The sequence below is a fragment of the Raphanus sativus genome, chromosome 4 (assembly GCF_000801105.2).
Source record: "Raphanus sativus cultivar WK10039 chromosome 4, ASM80110v3, whole genome shotgun sequence".
NCBI classification, from domain to species: Eukaryota; Viridiplantae; Streptophyta; class Magnoliopsida; order Brassicales; family Brassicaceae; genus Raphanus; species Raphanus sativus.
In genome coordinates this window covers 29,425,557-29,433,775 of record NC_079514.1, presented here as the reverse complement: position 1 = coordinate 29,433,775, position 8,219 = coordinate 29,425,557, and positions in this window count along the sequence as shown.

Below are 8,219 nucleotides of genomic sequence, written 5' to 3'. Positions count from 1 at the left end.
TTAGTTATGAGGTATATTAGAACAAGTCACATATATAATCGCCATCATATTTTAAATATATAATCACCATCATATTAATTATCAACTTTGAAGAACCAAACAATTTTTTAAAAAAATATTAAACAAAAATAAATTATAAATTCAACAATACAATTAATTATTTAATAAAAATCATGAATTAAAACTATCTATTAAATAAATAAATAAAATTCATCTGTGTACCATGATTACAAAATACAAATTTTAACTTGAACTTATGTAAACATTTTAATTATAAAATAAATCTCATATAACATATACAAATCAATCATAAAATTATAACAAAATTATTCTTATTTTATGTTATTTATTAAATTAAAACATCAAACAAAACCCGTTGCAACGCAACGGGCTCATATCTAGGATATAGTTTTCGTCTATGTATTACAGAGTCAAATACTTTGGTACGTTGCGTGACTATCTTATTATATAAAGCTTGGTTCTTCAAAGTTACTAATTAACACGATTGCGACACATGGCAATTATAATTTTTAAGATTATGGCATATGTTAAAATACATATAAGTAAATAAAATCAATCTTATCTATTTTAAAGATTAAACCAAAAAAATTATTTACATATAAAAACGATTTAAAAAAGTAAAAGTAAATAAAAGTAAAAAATAACTATGAAAGAAATAAAAAAACAACTGTAAAGAAATATTAAATAATGCTAATTTTCCTTTATTCAAATTCTAATTAAAAATTATTAACCAAAAAGAACTACAATTATCACATATTAACACGATTGTTAAAAAAGTAATAGTAATTTTTCATTTTTACAAATCTTATACCAAAACCGATTTTTACAAATACTAATTTTCCTTTATTTAGTAATTATCCTTTTAAAAAAAATCTTAGACCAAAAATGTAAAAGTCTGCATATATATATATATAATAACAAGATAATAAAAATCTTATTATAAAAAAATTGCTTTATAGTATTTTTCTTTATAAAAATGTGACATGTGTTAAAATATATCTCATGATTTTTTTTTTAAAGTAATAGTAATTTTTTCGTTTTTATAAAACATATACCAAATCAATTTGTACAATATTTAACACTAATTTTCCTTTTCTAAAATCATAAAAAGATAAATGTAAAAACATATTTAATCGTAATTATCCTTTTTAAAATCTTAAACAAAAAAATTGTCAAAAACTGCTTAATATTAATTTTCTTTTATTCAAATCCTTATTTAAAAAACTATAAACAAAAAAGAACTACAATTATTTACATCTATATATATAGAATTAAACTCCTTAATATTTTGTCACAACTCATATTTGATCACCAAACATAATTATTGATTCACAAAAAATATAAGGTGAGGTTTTATATCCTGATCTTCGCATGTTAAAAATATAAGGTGAGGTTTTGATCAAAGAAAAAATATAAGGTGAGGTTATATATCCTCATCTTCGCATGTTTTTTCCTTTTTATAAACCTACGTTGATTTCTTTTGTTGTATTATTGTCATGCTGTCTACTAAGTTATTGCCATAATATGATTAGGCGTTTGTACACATATACAATCTGTACGTAATTAGTTATCCTGTTGTACGTAAGTAAGTGTTCTTTTTGGTAATCGAGGTACGTTAGTTAATGTCGCTATTATGATTGCTTATGTGTTTTTGTATTATTATGCCTTTACACGCAAAATGTGAAGCGCTGATTTGGGCAATGGAGTGCATGAAGACCCTGCAGTTCTCAGATGTGGTGTTTGCTACAGATTGTTCTCAATTGGTGAAGATGGTGTCCTCACCCGAAGAATGGCCAGCATTTACTACACATATGGAAGAATTTCAACGAAGTAAGACTTTCTTCCCTAATTTCAAGATCAGACATATTCCAAAGGCGCAAAACACAATGGCGGACAAGCTTGCTGATGGGGCAAAAAATTCACCATCAGCTATGTTATATGTCGATTCGATTCCCCCGGTTTGGTTTTCTGAACCGGTGGAATCACGGTAGAGTAATTCATTGTTGTCAAAAAAAAAGTATTATTAATGTTTTTTGGAACATTTGTATTGGTTATATTGTTCTAGGTAAGTTCATGTCAGCTTAATTTTACTACTTTAATACGTTTAGTTGTTAATATGCTTATCTGTATTTGTCGTATTTATTATTTTCTAACTGAAATTGTAATTTAATTTGTTACCAGGAATTATCAAAAAACAATGATTTCAGAAAGTTATTTAACAGTAGATCAGTTAAATAAAAAACGTCGTTACCGTCATACCGTAGTACGTTGGAAGCAAAAAATTTAAATAAGAATAATGAACTTATAGGAATGAATATTTTTCTATTAGATGAGAAGGTGAATATTTTATTTTTAGAATAATCTTATATATTTTAATTATTAAAAAATTGTTTATTATATAAGATAATATTATTCAAGATTACGTGCATCATTCTCTTATTGAAAAGTTTGGAGATGGATTATGTGAAGGAGCGATTATTGAAATCTGTAATTTTAATTTGCAAGATTGCAATAAAAACTACAAAGTCTCAGATCATTAATTTCAGATAAGATTGACTGAGAGAACATCAATTCCATGTCTGGTGCAACAATTACCTCAAATACCGCCTAGAAAATTTCGATTTCGAAATTATGAAGATCTTGCTCAACTGAAAGATTCAACATACAATTTATATGGTAACATTCATAATTTATATTTATATATTTATATATATAAAGTATTTTCTTTTGATCAGTTTTTTCTTTATCTTTCCTTTTTTGATTCGCATTATATACTTTTACTTGAAATAACATTATTATATACATGATTTTGTTACAGATGTAATCGGTTATATAAAAAATATGGAGAAAACGGATGTTCATAGTAAGACTAAGGAGGGTGTATTCAATTTAACATTTGATGTGATTTGATTTTTAGTGGAGTTTTAGATGATTTTAATAAAGTTGCAAAGATTTAGGTGATTTTTGTTAAACTACTCTAGAATATCACCTAAAACCATGAGATTTGAGTTTTAATTTTTTTAACTAAGAAACTCCACCCAAACATCTTAAAATCACCTAAAAACTTTAAAACTCCACAACTTAAAATATTTTCAATAACAGTGGATTTCAGAGTACTTTACGAAATGTCAAGTTCAATAACAGTGGATTTTAAATGAGTTTTTAAAATTCATGTTTGAATAACAGTAGATTTGTCATTTAATACAAATCACCTAAAACTCTCGGTTGAATACACCCCACTAAATCTGTCCTTCGAAGAGTTATTCTAACTTTATTGTTAAGGAGGTATATTTTTCAATTCCAATTTTATCAATCAATCTCACTATATATTTTCTTATTTCTCTTAAAAAAAATCTATCTTATACAGTGGAATTGAAATACGAGCAAGACTATAGACTGAAAAAGCAGAACTATTTGAAGATAAATATCATGCTGTAAAAAGTAAAAATATTGTTCTTATCATGACAAGTGTTTTGACCAAAGGCATATGAATGTGTAATTTGTTTGTCGGCATCTTCTGGGACTAAATTCTGTTTGAATCATGATTTTAATTCTGTTACCAACTTTAGAAAAAGTACAATTTAAATTTATGTGAAAAACTAATTCTTTTTTCATAAAATATTTTAACATAATATATGCAAAAATCATATAATTTCACTTAAAGATTTATCATTATTATATTTTATAAAATTAAAATGTTAATCAAAATCCGTGCAACTCACGGGTCCATATCTAGTATTATATAAACGCTACTTAATGAAATAACCGATGGTAAATTTAAATCATACCACCATCGGATAATAGAACAAAACCAATGTTATGAGTGTAGCTAATGGACCAATTTCATAGACGAGAAGTATTATTAGTTTGCAAATTATTGGGTCATACAAGTTTATAAATTATTTTTGATCTGGACCTTTAAATTTTGGATCTTAACAAACAAACATTTAAATATATTATATATGGCAAAAAACAATAGTGTATAACATATCTACATGTTATATCATAAACAAAAATATAAAAAATTATCGTGCCAAAAAAGAATATTAGGTTTGGGAGTTAGGGTATCCATTCGGGTTTGGGTCGGATATTTTGGATTTTTGGGTATTTCGGTATAGTGATATAGAACCCAGTGTACTTCGGGTCGGGTTCAAATATTTTAGATTCAGATTCAGTTATTCCGGATCAGGTTCGGATATTTAGATTTTAAAGGAAAAATTTTAATTTTCATTTCTCCAGTTTTTTTGTATTTAAAATATATAATTTTCATTTAACTGATTTTTTAAATAGATTGAATGGTTAATATATTTAGAGATAACATTTTAAATATAAAAGGACACTAATTTGGTTATTTAAAAAAATTGGATGTAACTTGTGTTAATGCATGAAATAAAAAGTTTGACATGTATTTTAAGTGAGTAGCAAATTATTTTCTTCATAATTATATGTATATTATATGATCTTAATATATATAAATCATTAATATAAATATTTTAAATAAAATGAAAAATGTAAACTAGAAATATAAACTTAAATATACATATGTTCGGTTATCTTCAGATATTCATTCAGGTTTAAATATTACCAGTTCGGGTTCAGATATATAATTTCTCCTAATTTAATATCCGTTCGAGTGTTTTGCTACTTCGGTTCAAATTTCAATTCAGATTTTTCAGGTCGGGTTCGGATACAAATTCAGATATTGGGTATAATGCCCAAACATACTCAGTAACAATTTAGGAAGATTTTCTCAAATAATGTCCGCATAGTATCTAGTTAAATATTATATCTTTTTGGTTACATAGTCATACATGAAATCTTTTTTTTTTTTAACTCCGGATAATTATGCTATGCTATTACAAACTATGAGAATATTATAGACGATTTTACAGCCGACAATTCTACCCGTCATTGAATGCATCACCTCACCTGAACCACCCTATCGGATCCATGCCTGACAGTACTCCTTGCGCCATGCTGCAGAGTCTCTTGTAAGCCTTTTCTTCCTTAATTCGCATAATTCCGTCTTTACTGGGATTCGAAACCCAGACCTCCTGGTGTAGAAGCATTAATGAACCCTTAGTCAAGCCACTGGACCAAAGGAGCTTCCACAAATCATACATGAAATCTAGTTTGTTACACAATATTATTATATTATAAACATGTAACATTTCCAAAAAAATTCATACGATATTAAGCAAAAAAAAACTCCAGATTTCACACCTTTCTTTACGCGCTTCTTCAAGTACTTCCCAACCTACTCTAGACCTGAAATCACTCGAAAAGAACTAGAAAAATTCGATAAAGACCTACAACAATTTGGAAAGAATATGTACAATGTGTCAAAAACACAACAAATAAGAGTTGATGAAATTTGAGTCATCACCGGCGGATTCAGTGACAATAATGAGGTGATGGTCAGATGACGTAGCATAACCAATTCCGTGTGAAATTTCTAAGTCTGGGCATTTCGGATATCGATTCGGTTCATTTATTTTGTATATTAGGTAGTTCGGATAGGGGACTAGATGATCCATTTACTACTTGACTTGTTTTTCGGTTTGGTTCTGTTCGAGTAGTTTTAGATTCGGTTTGGTTTAGATGGTAAAAATAGGAACCGGAAACCCAGAAAAAAATTTGGTTCTCATTCGGTTATGGTTCAATTATTTCAGATAGTTCAGGTAATTCAGGTTAGATATAGAATATTTTGGATAAAATATCAAATAATTAGGTTTATTAGGATAAAAATCTTGGATATTTTGGATAAAAATTTCCAGATATTTTTGGCTAGTTCAGATACTTTGTAATAATTTAGTTTTCTTAAAAAAAATTGGATACTTGTATATATATATATATATAGTTATCTTATATGCATATATAACTAATATTTTTATATATTCGGGAACATGTTTGGTTCTCGGTTCGGTTACGGTTAGTTCGGTTATTTCGGATACAAAAATATAAAAACTATTCAGGTATTTAAAGATTTCGGTCCGGTTTTAGTTTCGAGTGTTTTGGTTATGTTCGGTTCGGTTCTTCGGTTTCGTTTACTTTGCTAAGCCAAGAAATTTCGAAGGTAGACACGTTTTAACAATATACTAGATTTTAACACGCGCTTTAAAAGCGCGAGATTCGTTTGTTTTATAAATACTTTATTTTATAATTTATTAAATTTATATTATATTATAGTTTATGAATCATTATAACCTTTTCAGTTTGTAGGAAAAATATAGATGTGTTTATTATACTATGATTTTTATTTATTATATTGAATCAATTTTCTATGATGTATTGCATAAATTTGTATTATTTTTTTTAGTATTAAAGTTTTGGGCGGTGTAATTATACAATTTTGAATTGAATTTCTTTTTTCTGCAAACAAATAAATATGTCGGTTTAATATATGTGTTCGTTATTATATTGATTGGTCTTTGTAACTATTTTATATTTGTAACTCCTTTTCATTTTTATTTGAATACACTTAATATACAATCTGTATTTATAATAAAGTGGTAGAAAATCAAAGTATAAATTTTTTTCTGTATTAATCGGTTGAACAAAAAAATTTTACTAATCTAAGTTGCTAAAGTAATTATTTCTGTGTGTTTTGTATTTCTGGAGAAATATCACAGTACGTTTAAGTGACTAAAGTCTTAGATCATGTGTCTTGTATCTCTGCAAAAAAAATTGGTAGCATCTCACCTACAGTGTATGATAAAGTAAAACTAAGATTTGAGAACTTAGCAGAATCAGAAAGACAAAACAGCCAAAAAATCTCTCTTATAGATTAAATAAACTTAAATCAGTTAAAAAAAAAGAAAGAGAACTAAAACATCTTGATTCTATCATCTCCATCTTTAATCTGAAGGGAGTAGTAACAAAGAGATTGAACAGGAGGATATCATCACATTTACAAAGTTGGATAACTTCTCAACAAATTATCTCCGACCTGCCAGAAAACTATTTGTAATGAATATCAAACTAAAACTCAAATTAAAAAAAAAAAACGAAGACTTATAAAATATCAAAAAAAGACATGCCAATATTGATTAGGGTATTGTATTCGGTTTGGATCTATTGGGTTTCGGGTTTTCAGGATCAAAATTTCAGTCCTATTTGGGTATTTCTAAATTTAGGTTCGGGTTCGGTTCGGATCTTTGCGGGTTCGGTTCGGGTTCGAATAACCCATTTATATTATATTTAAAATTCATTATATATTTTAAATTTTATAAAAAAAATAATATATTATAAATAAATTTAAATAACAAATGTCAAAACACCTAAACTTAACATATAAATTAGTTTGGTTTGAACATTTCAATAGAGAATTAATAGATTGTTTAAGTATTTTTGGTATTTTAAGTATAGTTTAGCTATTTTGGACAATTACTTTTTGACTATTTGTATATATTTTTAAGTATTTTGGAAAAATAAAAAGTATCTTATATATTTTGGATATTTTTAATATACATTAAATCTAAAAATAATTAATATATTTAGGTATATATCTATTTCGAATGGATACACTTGGGTAACCAAAATATTTCGGATCATGTCGGGTTCGGTTTCGGTTCTATAAATATTTAAATTTTGAACCCGTTCGGATATTTAATAAATTTAGGTTCGGATTCGCTACTACTTTTTCGGATCGGGTTCAGTTCAGTTTTTCGGATTTTTTGCCCAGCCATAATATTGATGATCAAACTAAGCAATTTAAACATTTCCTCTTTAGAAGCTAAGAAATCAAGTGGAAAAAATAAGGGTAGATGGTATTATTTATTAGAAGGGGGTGTAATTTAGGGTCCTTTGTCGATTTTATTAGTCCACGACTTTCTTATTGTGGTACCAATTTCTTAAAAAGTTTATATACTAAAATCGTTGATTTAATGTTTGTTTTTGATCATGTTTTGAATTAATCGTTGATTTTAAAGTTTGTTATTAGTTCTGATATTTATTGAGATTGATTAGTTCCTATAATCAGTGAGGTTACCATTTAAATTGGTTTCATATATATAGATAGATAAGATCTCAGTAGATATATAAATATACAGGGATTTTAATTGAAAATTAATGATTAAAAAGATAATGGCATGCTATTATATAGATTCCTAAAGCTACAAGTGTTAGCAATTTTTTTTTTGTGCAGCTACAAGTGTTAGCAAATTAATGCAACTTTCTTTCATGTAAATTAATGCAAC